This window comes from Octopus bimaculoides, chromosome 12 (assembly GCF_001194135.2).
Source record: "Octopus bimaculoides isolate UCB-OBI-ISO-001 chromosome 12, ASM119413v2, whole genome shotgun sequence".
Classification (NCBI taxonomy): domain Eukaryota; kingdom Metazoa; phylum Mollusca; class Cephalopoda; order Octopoda; family Octopodidae; genus Octopus; species Octopus bimaculoides.
In genome coordinates this window covers 27510180-27521504 of record NC_068992.1, presented here as the reverse complement: position 1 = coordinate 27521504, position 11325 = coordinate 27510180, and the positions used below count along the sequence as shown (strand labels likewise).

The window sequence follows — 11325 nt, the reverse complement described above, 5'->3', positions numbered from 1 at the left end:
GGTGTTTCGCTCGATAAACACTCACAACGCCCGGTCTGGGAATCGAAACCGTGATCCTATGACTGTGAGTCTGCTGCCCTAACCACTGGGCCATGAGGCTCCGGCAGGGGATGGTGGCGAACCCTGCTGTACTCTTCCACAACTTTCTCTCACTCTTTCTTCCTGTTTCTGTCATGCCTGTAATTCAAAGGGTCAGCCTTGTCACACTGTGTCACGCTGAATATCCCCGAGAACTACGTTAAGGGTACACATGTCTGTGGAGTGCTCAGCCACTTGCACGTTAATTTCACGAGCAGGCTGTTCCGTTGATCGGATCAACTGGAACCCTCGACATCGTAAACGACGGAATGCCAACAACAACAGAAGTAACAGATTAAGTCTGCCACTAACATCTGTATGTTACAACAAATTTAATCTACCACTTGAGAAAGGAATGTTTTCTCTAACAGACTTCTGTGCAGCTTCCATTGTTACAACTTGTAGCAATAATTCACTTTGCTGATTCTAAATGAGACTCTACTTCCAGAATATGTACATTCACATATGGGAAAACTGTAGAAAACCAAGTCTTTGCAATTACATTGAAAGTCATAGTTAAGCAAGGCATACTCTTCTTGGACTCTGCTTTAATGTTGGTGAAAGGGGACTTTTATTTCGGAAAAATTGCTTTCTCATATGTGAAAAAAATTTGCATTTGGGTTAGATGTCTGAAAGCATTGGTTTTTAGCAGTGATGAAGCAGACTTAAGATTAAAATTGATGATTGTACAATGTTTTGTGACGAGTAAGTTAAGAATCTGCATTTAGAATCTGCAAGTCCCAAATTTCCCATTTTGATTTTCAAAGTTGGCTTGCTCCCATTTTGTCATGCACGTAAATGTTATATTACAAAAAATTTAACACTGTTGCTACCTGACAGGCATACTTCAAACCTGCATTCCTAGAAAACTGGTCTGCCTTCCCACCAATGCAACATCATTAATATCATCATTGGATCAAAGAGTAATATAAAATTCTAAATCATCTTGTATGTGGTCAATAACCACGGGAGACAAACTTTTATTGCGTAGAGTGTCAGAAACTATTCAGCACTGAAGTATGTTTTGGCTATTGCGTCAAGACATTCATTTTTGATGGTTTGAAACATCAAAAGAGATGTTAAAACCTAGTATTTGAGAGTCTAATGTTCCCTCAAGAAAATTTGTGTCATCTAGATTTGAATTTTTACCATTCTAAATACATTATAAACTCTTTTAGTAAGTAAAGACTGTTTGCCAACATAACATGGCAGTCCTGGTTTAGGACTAATGTTACTGTAATTTAGCCCCAGGAGGCATCGTCTCCAGCTGGCTATACAACATGATCTGTGTCCTTATATTTTCGAAAATATAAGGACACAGATCGTGTTGTATAGCCAGCTGGAGGCAATTCTCCCAGGGCTAAATTAGAGCAACATTCGTCCTAAACCAGGACTGCTATATTATGTTGGCAAGCAATCTTTACTACAAAGTACTGTTGCTGAATATCTCACATTGTGAGATTTTAAAAATAGTCATTTTCTAATCTTTTAGTTAGGTTTGAAGTGTGTTGCATCATAGGAACCTATCTGAGCTTAAATCTGGATGCATCACCATCATCACCATTTCATATCTGCTTTTTCATGCTAGCATGGGTTGAACTGGTCATCATGTTCTAAATCAATTCTTATTCAGAATTATTTCTTTTCTAGATAGGTTGGAGATACACCACCTGAAATTTATGAAACCTATATACACACACCATATTCTGTACGATAAACCTACAGAGTATGTCTTTTTCTTTATCATATTCCCTCTCACATTTATTTTACATACTACCTTCCTGCCTTTCTCTTTTCTTTATTCTCCCACTCTGCCTATTTCTCTCACTTTCTTTTTGTATTTTTCACAATTTCTTTTAATGATCCTCTAACTTTCCCCTCAAAGTAGTAATGCATACACTCAGAAATTTGGGAATTGATGCTGGATTGCATGAAGAAAATATGTTTTACTGTGGATATAAATAGAAAAGATGCACTATAAAATGTTTTTTTGATATTATTTTCTATAACAATTTGGGAGGAGACTTAATGAACTAACAAAGGTAATAATTCCCTGAACTTTCTTTATCTTATTCTTATTCTAGCAACTATACTTTCAGAACAGACAAAGGAGTCTTTAAAATAAAATATTGGATGAAGTGCTGAAGACTGATTTTTACATACTATAATTTACAGAAGAGATTACAAAGGGTCAAGATAATTGGCAAAATGTGCTGGAGAAAATCCAACCATTTGTGCATGCATGTTGAAATGAAAATTAAAAACATTTGAAGCATTAAAAACTGACAATAATGATGAAAGCAAGGGAGAATTTACAATTAGGTTTCTAATCTAATAACCTCAGTAAAGTCAACATATGCTGCCACTCCTAACTCTTGATACCATCTTCTTATCATTCATCTTCCCCCTCCCTTTCTCTCTCAAACATGCTATCTTCTATCTACTGTACTCTGCTAATAATCTAAGGATGGCAGTCGATCTGTTCACTGTTCCATGCTGCCTGCATTGCATGGGTCTTGTCTGATTTTATCATCAATCTCTCTGCTATTCACTTTCTTGGTCTGTTCCTTGAGTGAATAAGCATTCATGTAAAATGTTATAAAGAAACCAAGCTAAAAAAGAAATTTACAAGTGAGTTGCAGTTCTGTGATCCATCCATGAGTACAGAAACAACCTATCTAACCCATATAAGTATGGAACATAGGTGTAAAACAATTGATGATGATGATAATGATGCGTGTGTGTGTGTGTGTGTGTTTGTATCTGTTGGTGCATCCATCTATCTACCCATCTATCTGTCTGTCTATCCATCTAGCTATCTTTGATTTTATATGTGTGTGTGTGTGTGCATGCACACACACACACCATGGCTGTTACTTGCAAGAGTGTATAACCTGGTACCATGTTCCATGCTTTCACTAATTGTTTAAGTGTAGTTATGAGCAGACATATACATCCTCTTGGCCCTCTTCTTCTTGACTCAGAACATCAAAAATGTGACAGCCGGAGGGAGAGAAGACTGCACCAGCATACAGCTAGTACTCATTTCCAGCTGTGTAGAATAGAACAACATTTAATGAAATGCCTCAGCACTTGTTATGCTTGCTCCTGTACACTTGCTTCATATGAAGGCTAACTGCCTGTGATTCCACTACACCTCTTGTGCATCTATTGTTTATACTAGATATCCTATATGGAGTTTCTACTTAATTCAGTTCCCTGATGGCAGCATAGCCCTGGCTCTTTTCCTACTTAGTAAAACTCATATATATTAGTTAAGTTTTACTTCAAGGTCCTTCAGTTCCATTTTTGAATCCATGCTTAGAAATCCTCTACAGATTCTGTTATAAGAACATCATTGGTATTGAAGAATTTCCATAAACAGCCAGTGATAAACTCCTGTTATGGCTTGAAGGACTATGATAAATAGAGATTTGGAAACAGACCTGTTGGACCACTATCTGCATGCTAACTTTGTTGTTGAACTCATTGTTAACTCTTGCTGACTGCACCTCTATACATGACTTGAACAACCCTTACAAGCTATTTATCTACCCCTAATTTATTTACTGCTTACTAAATGATTGCATAAGGGTCCCTGAAAATAGTCTGCAGGTGAATGACTGTGTGACTGTTCGCCCTTCTCAATATTGTGAAATTTTACTTCTAACTCCAAATGTCATCCGATCAACCTTGCAACATCTGAGATTGGCTTAGTATACAAGCAGCTGATCATGTCATTAGGAGAGCCTCTGGCCTCACTCTCTGGTGTTGTACCTGCAAGGTCATCACATGGTTTAGAACCAATAGTGGCAAAGTTAGAGCAAAGTTTACATAATGTGATATTGTGAATTTTTACCCATCTATATCAAGGGAGTTAGGTAGTATCATGCATGTCAGAAAAACCCTACTCTTCAGCAAGGATTCAGCCTAGGCTGAGTGCACTGACCCAGAAGGCTCCTTTGATGTAGCAACCGACACATTCAACAGTGCTGATGTTAGTTCTTATTAGTTCTTCTTTGTCCTAAATTTACTTAATTAGAAATTCCTTCAAACTAGCTTTGGTCTCTGCAGAGACAATACTTTGGCAATATTGAGAAGGGTAAATGTCCATACATTTGATAGACTTAGGAAGGACCTCATCTACACTGTGAATTCTTTGGGGCTCAGGTCACAGCGGGAACCAGTCTGAAGACATTTTATTTCCTTGATGTAACCTTAGACCTGGAATCTGGTGCTTACAGGTCCTTTAGTAAGCCAAATAAAAGGCTGAAATTCATTAACACAGCGTCCTGTTTTCCAACCACAATATTTCACCTAATGTAAGTGGTCAGCAGGAGAATCTCTAACCTGTTTTCAATTAAACTTTGGCTCCTGCTACAATCTCACCAAGAACAATAACATTCTTGCAACTTGCCACCCACACTTAATCTCACTATTTCTGTCCTGCTGCTCCCCACCCCTTGGTAACATCAATGAACACCTATTCCCCAGTTCATATGTATCATTAATCACCCTTATATATTTCCAACCTCTAGTTATCATCTCTCCCCTAACTTCTTTTTAACTCATAATTATTAACCTTTGTTTATCATTCAGTATTTTTACACTGTTACCCTATTTCTTACCATCTCATACTCCCTCCATACATTTTTGCTACTATCCAACTTCATGTCCTATTCTTCTGTCTCCAGAGCCTACTCCAACACTTAGTCACCGCTATCTTTATTTCTTTTTCCAGTGCCACACTGAATACTCCCACCCTGTATTTGTATAATGTGAGCAGCCATATATCTCTTCAACAGCAAGAAATCTATTCTTACTCCTTCCTTCATACTCTGACCCTTTCATCATCCAGCATAAAGCTACACCCTCTATACTCATACTGATCTTAGCTTTGTGAGCTATGTGGTGACCTCAAATAGTGCTGGTACTTCAAAAAATGCACTCAGTACACTCTGTAAAGTGATTAGTGCTAGGAGAGGTATCCAGCCAGAAAATTGTGTCAAAGCAGACTTGGAGCACAATGCAGTCCTCTGATCTGTTGGATTCTGTCCAAACTATCTGGTGCATGCAGCCTGGAAGATAAATGTTAAAAGATGATGATGATTATTATATATATGTAGGCATAGATGTGTAGTTAAGTTTGCTTCTCAACCACATGGTTTCAGGTTCAATCTCTCTGCATGACACTTTGGGAAAGTGTTTTCTACTATAGCCTTGGGCTGACAAATGGCTTGTGAGAGGATTTGATGGATGGAAATTGAAAGAAACCTAGTGTGTGTGTGTGTGTGTGTGTGTGTGTGTGTGTCACTGTGTGTGTATGAGTTGAGAAGAGAAGATAATGGGGGAAGAGGTAACTGGTGGTGCAAAAAAGTAGGGGGAATAATATGTGCCAATACTCTCCTCAAGTGCCTACAGTCACCAAGTAGTAACATAGATAGTGGAGTGAAGGAGGGCTGGGTATAAGATGAATGTGATGTGAGGAATGTTTGGTGCAGTAGAATGGGTTACAAGCATAACCACAATGCTTTTAGGACATCATCTTTGCTGTGTTGGACAGGACTCCTTGAGTATAGTGAATCACCAGTTTTCTCAGTCCTTTGTCATTTTCTCTATGAGGTTCAACAACTTGAGTTCAGTCTTCGCTACAACATCCCATTTCTTCCCAGTCCTCCCTCATCCCCATGTCCCATCCACTTTATGTAGCTGTCCTCCTCCATATGTATCACATGACCAAATCAGCACACTACATCTGATTCCTCTTATGCCTAATTTTTCTCTTAAAATCTTAGTACTTTGTCATACATGTACACTGATGCTGCACATTCAATGGAACATACTAGTTTCATTCCTCTCTATTCTTTGTATGTCCTCTGCATCCATAGTCCACTTCTCATTACCATGTAGCATTGCTGTTCATACACAAGCATCATACAATCTGCCTTTTACATGGAGAGAGAAAACTATTGCATCCAACAGAGGTAATAGTTCCCTGAACTTTCTCTATCTTATTCTTGCAACTATGCTTTCAGAACATCCTCCTCCACAGTTAATTAGGTCTCCCAATTAACTGAAACTATCTACAAATTTTAGGGAGCTACCAGGTAATTTGAGAAAATCAGTTTCCCCATATATCCTTGATCTTTATGGCTCTTGTGCATCTTTGACATACAATGGGTACTTTCTCCATTAACTTTCCTGGTGAATTAAAAGTCAGTGGGTCCTGTACTTGTGGAACCACAAAGAATGGTGGAAAAAATGTAAGAATAGGTGCATTTAGACTGACTGGAAGTAATAAATAAGGAGTGTGATGTGAGGATTAAGAGATGTAAGTGTTAGAGGATGTGACAAGCTTTCAAAGAATAGAGAGTAGGCAGACATACATGCACACATATTCCTATATACATATTCCTATATACATATTCCTAACGATACCTGCCTGTGTATATACAAATATTTCTTATATAGGTGCAGGTATGGCTATGTGACTAAGAAGTTTGTTTTGCAATCACTTGGTTTCAGATTCAGCTGTACTGTGTAACACCATGTACAACATCTACTGTAACTCCAGGCTGATCAAAGTCATGTGAGGTGCTTTGGTGACTGGAAACTGAAAGATGCCTGTTGTATATGTGTGTATCTGTGTTTGTGCCACCTTGTCATGACATCACCTGATAGTTGTAAATAAATTTCATTGCTATACAAGCAGTGTCATTCATTTTTCAGTCTTCATGTAAACAGGTCTGATCATGGGAAAATGTTATCTACTAAGTCACCTGACTATATTTCTATATAACCCTTCACTGTTACTGCTTTTGAAAAGGCATGAATGTTAAAACTTTACTTAACTCTGTGTCACTATATTTATCCCGCAAAACATAATCTGCTGTTTCTTTCTGTTTGAAAACTGACATTTGGCAGTGTTATCCATGTATAAAAGTAAACTATTTGGGGACTAAAAATGTTTAGTTTGAAATGCTTGGTTTTAAGGATATCAATATTAGGATTGTTTTTTTTAATATGAATAAGGAAATAAGTGTAGATGAGTGGAAATTGCTGAAAAATAGATTAGAGAATTCCTTGTCAATAATATCTGTGGTCTGAAAATGGGTGTTTTCCATATAAAGGGAGCTGGAAATAACCACTAAGCAGTGATATCAGCTGGACTTGAAATCTTTGTCTAGTTTCCCTTTAGAACTTACTCAAGTGTTAAGATCAGAATAAATTCACCTTTGATTTTTACTTTGTGCATGAATGCATGTGCGTGAGTGCATGCATGCATAGATATATACATGCACATAGATATATACATACTTGTGTGTGTGTATACATATGTATATACATACATTTATATATACTCACATGTGTACACACACACACACATACATATAATTTTGTATAATAAAATAATGTATAACTTGTTTCATTCATTGATCAATCTATTTATTTGTATTTTCTCTAGTGATGTGTGCTGTTTTGATTGTCTTACAATGATTGAAATCTATGCTTTCTCTTTCTTTGTATAGAATATTGTCTTCGTTTTTATTAGTGTGTAAAGCCTAGTTCATATGATGCCATGCTGCTGTTGTAAAATCAAGTTCAAATCTTTGTGTATTGCCATAGTGTTAGGTGGTTGTCACTATTGATGTGAACTGCATAACATTACTCACAAAAAGAGGGAAAAGAGAGATGTATTAGATAGATAAATTGAGAGAAACTATATGGCATGCAATATCTTTATTATATGAAAAAAATATTGTCATCATCAATATTAGCTTGGCAGAGGAAGTACAGGGAGAGTATTAGATTTCTGGTGAGCTAGCTGAGTTTAGAATCCAGTTCCACTTCTCAGTAGGACAGTTTCCATTTCAAATAATCATTAATTTTTAGAGCACTGAAGTTCTTGTGGAGAGTGTGGATAACCAAGTTGGTTGGGGTGGATAGTAAATTAAAAGATCAAAGGTTTGCATATTATTATCTGTCTCCCTGGCCAAGCCTGACTCAACAATCAGATTTACCTACCTTTGAATTACCATCACTAATGTTGGCAGTGGCAGCACTGTCAAATTAACAAGTGTATCATAAACTGACAGTACTGAGTTTAAAAAAAAAATAACCAGTGTAAAACCTCTTCAGTGTATTTGTCCCTTGAAGATGAGATCTTTGGTGGTACTCTAACAATGTGGTCACATATTCATTTCCCAGCCTTAGAACTTTGAGACATTCTATAAGAAACATATTTTACTAATATATTTGAGAAAAACATAGATGTTGTAATTTAATTTTGCCTCCATTATATGTCTGAAGCTTTATGTCTAAGTAGAAAAAGTCATTATAAACGTGTATGTAGTAAGAAGCTTGCTTCCGAACCACATGGTTCCGGATTCATTCATAATGTGTGGCAACTTGGGCAAGTGTTTCTACTTTAGCCTCGAGCTGACCAAAGCTTTGTCAGTGGATTTGGTAGATGGAAGCTGAAAGAAGCCCATTGTGTGTATATGTATGTGTGTGTGTTTGGCTGCATTTGTTTTCCATTACTGCTTGACAACTGGTGCTGGTATGTTTACATCCCTATAACTAAGCAGCTTGGGAAAAGAGTCTGATAGAACAAGTACCAGGTTTAAAAAATAAGTACCAGGGTTGATTCATTCAACTAAAAAATTCTCCAAGCCAGTGTTCCAGCATGACTGTAGTCTAATGATTGAAACAAGTAAACAATAAAAAATAACAGCCCAAGGGATGGTGAGACTTCAAAGAGTAGAAACTCAGACTAAATAATCTGTTAAGCTTGATGTGGTAAAATTTATCATAGTCAAGTTTTCCTCATTGAACTTATTAAAATATCAGTAATACACTGAGATTCAGTTAATTTTTCAAACTCCTTTCCTTTTACTAAAATAACCTTAAATGTTGTCGGGGAAAAAACAAAAGAGTATGGAAAGAAAACAATATTAGATAACACTATAAGGCGGCGAGCTGCCAGAAATGTTAGCACGCCAGGCGAAATGCTTAACAGTATTTTGTCTGTCTTTATGTTCTGAGTTCAAATTTCACCGAGCTCAACTTTGCCTTTTCGAGTTGATAAATTAATAAATCGATAAATTGCCTTTTGGGGTTAATAAATTAAGTACCAGTTGTGTACTGGGGTCGATCTAATCGACTGGCCCCCTCCCCAAAAATTTTGGGCCTTGTACCTAGAGTAGAAAAGAATATTAGATAACACTATGAATCCTATATAATCATCTTTGCCATGATATCATTATTACTAATAAACATCAGTTTACTCATTACTAATATCGTTTCTTCTATATCTCATTATTTTCAATGGTGAGAAATTGTCATTAATTTCACTCCCAGTAATTGAATTCACTAACTTCATCTTTAAATTTTTATGTAATGAATCACTTCTATTGTTCAACACCTTTTGGCTTTCTTTCCCTCCATCCATTTTTATTCCTGTTAATAATTTTTTGTTTGAATAGCTTTTTCATTTTATCATTAGAATTCTATTATATATACTTTTTGGGTTTTTTTTATTCAACAAAGTTGTTTATCATCCCCATCCCTTAGCACATCTGATTTTCCCTTTATACTTGTTTCTGAATTTCTAATTTGTTTCGGAATTCATTAGGAAAGGCAAAAATTTAGTTCTTTTATAACTTACTGACTAAGAGATGGTAATAATGTAAGGTCCTTGTATGTAATTAATGTTTGATGAAATACGGAATATCAATTAAAAGGTTTTATTTCACTCAAATATAATAAAGAAGTATATTAATATAAGAACTAATGACTAAATATGTCTAAGTAGAATGGAGCACATAATACAGGACATGTAGCAATTTTAAACACTAAATGAACATATCTGCATTTCTTTTTTATTTTCCCCTGGTTGTTAAAAGTACACCCAAGTCTGTCAAAAGTCATGGATGCTTGAGTCGACCATTTTCAAATTCCTTGACTTTTTTTTGCTCAGGTGATTTAATTTATTGAGAAGAAGGCAGCAGCATTTGTTACAGTAATGTAAAAGTTGAGATATTTTGCACCAAAGATGTTGCATTGTCAATATGTGATTCGGTAAGGCAGCGAGCTGGCAGAATCGTTAGCATGCCGGGCTAAATGCTTAGTGGTGTTTCGTCTGTCTTTATGTTCTGAGTTCAAATTCCGCCGAGGTCGACTTTGCCTTTCATCCTTTTGGGGTCAATAAATTAACAACCAGTTGCTTACTGGGTCGATCTAATCGACTAGCCCATCCCCCAAAATTTCAGGCCTTGTGCCTAGAGTAGAAAAGAATATATGATTCTGTAGAAATTTCATTATAACTAAGGAGTAAAAATTATGCAAAATCATAGAATAGTGCTTTTGATTCTTTATGATTTAGAAAATTCACATATGCATACAATGGATTTAGTTCTGGGAACTCCATCTCACGAACATATGGATCAATTTGGTGCAATAAAACTTTACGAGGGGATGTTAGCCAAGCTGGTAATGTATTACCATTGGCAGAACACTCTTAAAACCAAAATGTCCTTCATAAGTTATAACTGTACTGAGTAAAGAACTTATTGAGTGAGGATAGTGTATCAGAAAATACTGCCTCTCGATAAGAAACAGAGTGACTGTATATTAGGAGAGATAACTTAATAGCTTACTGGATAATCCCATAGTATCCTTCAATGAAATCATTGCCACATGGGTTGTAAGGGATAGTTTTGTGTTTGATGATTCCTTGTTTATTCAAATGGTCTTTACATCCTTTGTAAGCAATGATGACCTAAAATGATAGGAATGTATCCTGCAGTGGTATTCAATGTTAAAATTTGATATAGATATTTTTATAGCAGTTTAAGAACTCATTTTTGAATAAGATATTGCAAATAAAAAAAGGAAAGTGTGGGAGTTCTTCAATGGCTTCAAAGAGATATTTATTGTGAGTGAGTGTTGATACTGATGTCACTAAACTTACTCCATATGATGAGTAGACTTGATAAGTGTACCTTGTAGTGAATGAAATAACTGAAGCTTAAAACTTGCACACAGACAGCAAGACAAATAGGTCCTTTAACAACCCTCAGAAGGTAAGATGAATTTTCAGATTGCACAAAATGAAGCATTCTTGTTATTTCTGGACATGATGCCCCTTTGTGTGTTTCAGATAATGTAAATGGCAAAATAAATGCTCAGAAGTTACATGTCAGTGCACCTGATACAACATAGTTTTTTTTTTTTTTTTCTGGGATG

General features: G+C 36.2%; 1 protein-coding gene and 1 long non-coding RNA gene across 3 annotated transcripts in view; one reads left to right on the top strand and one right to left on the bottom strand.

Annotated features, from left to right (window-relative positions):
• The window catches only part of LOC128249196 (uncharacterized), a 20281-nt gene extending 9510 nt beyond the window's left edge, over nt 1–10771 (bottom strand). Inside the window, exon 1 of the long non-coding RNA XR_008265304.1 lies at nt 10737–10771. This is a non-coding gene — a long non-coding RNA (uncharacterized LOC128249196). The remainder of the gene's footprint in view (nt 1–10736) is intronic.
• The window catches only part of LOC106879726 (tumor protein 63), a 274347-nt gene that overhangs the window by 142228 nt on the left and 120794 nt on the right, over nt 1–11325 (top strand). The gene's annotated exons all lie outside the window — the stretch shown is intronic.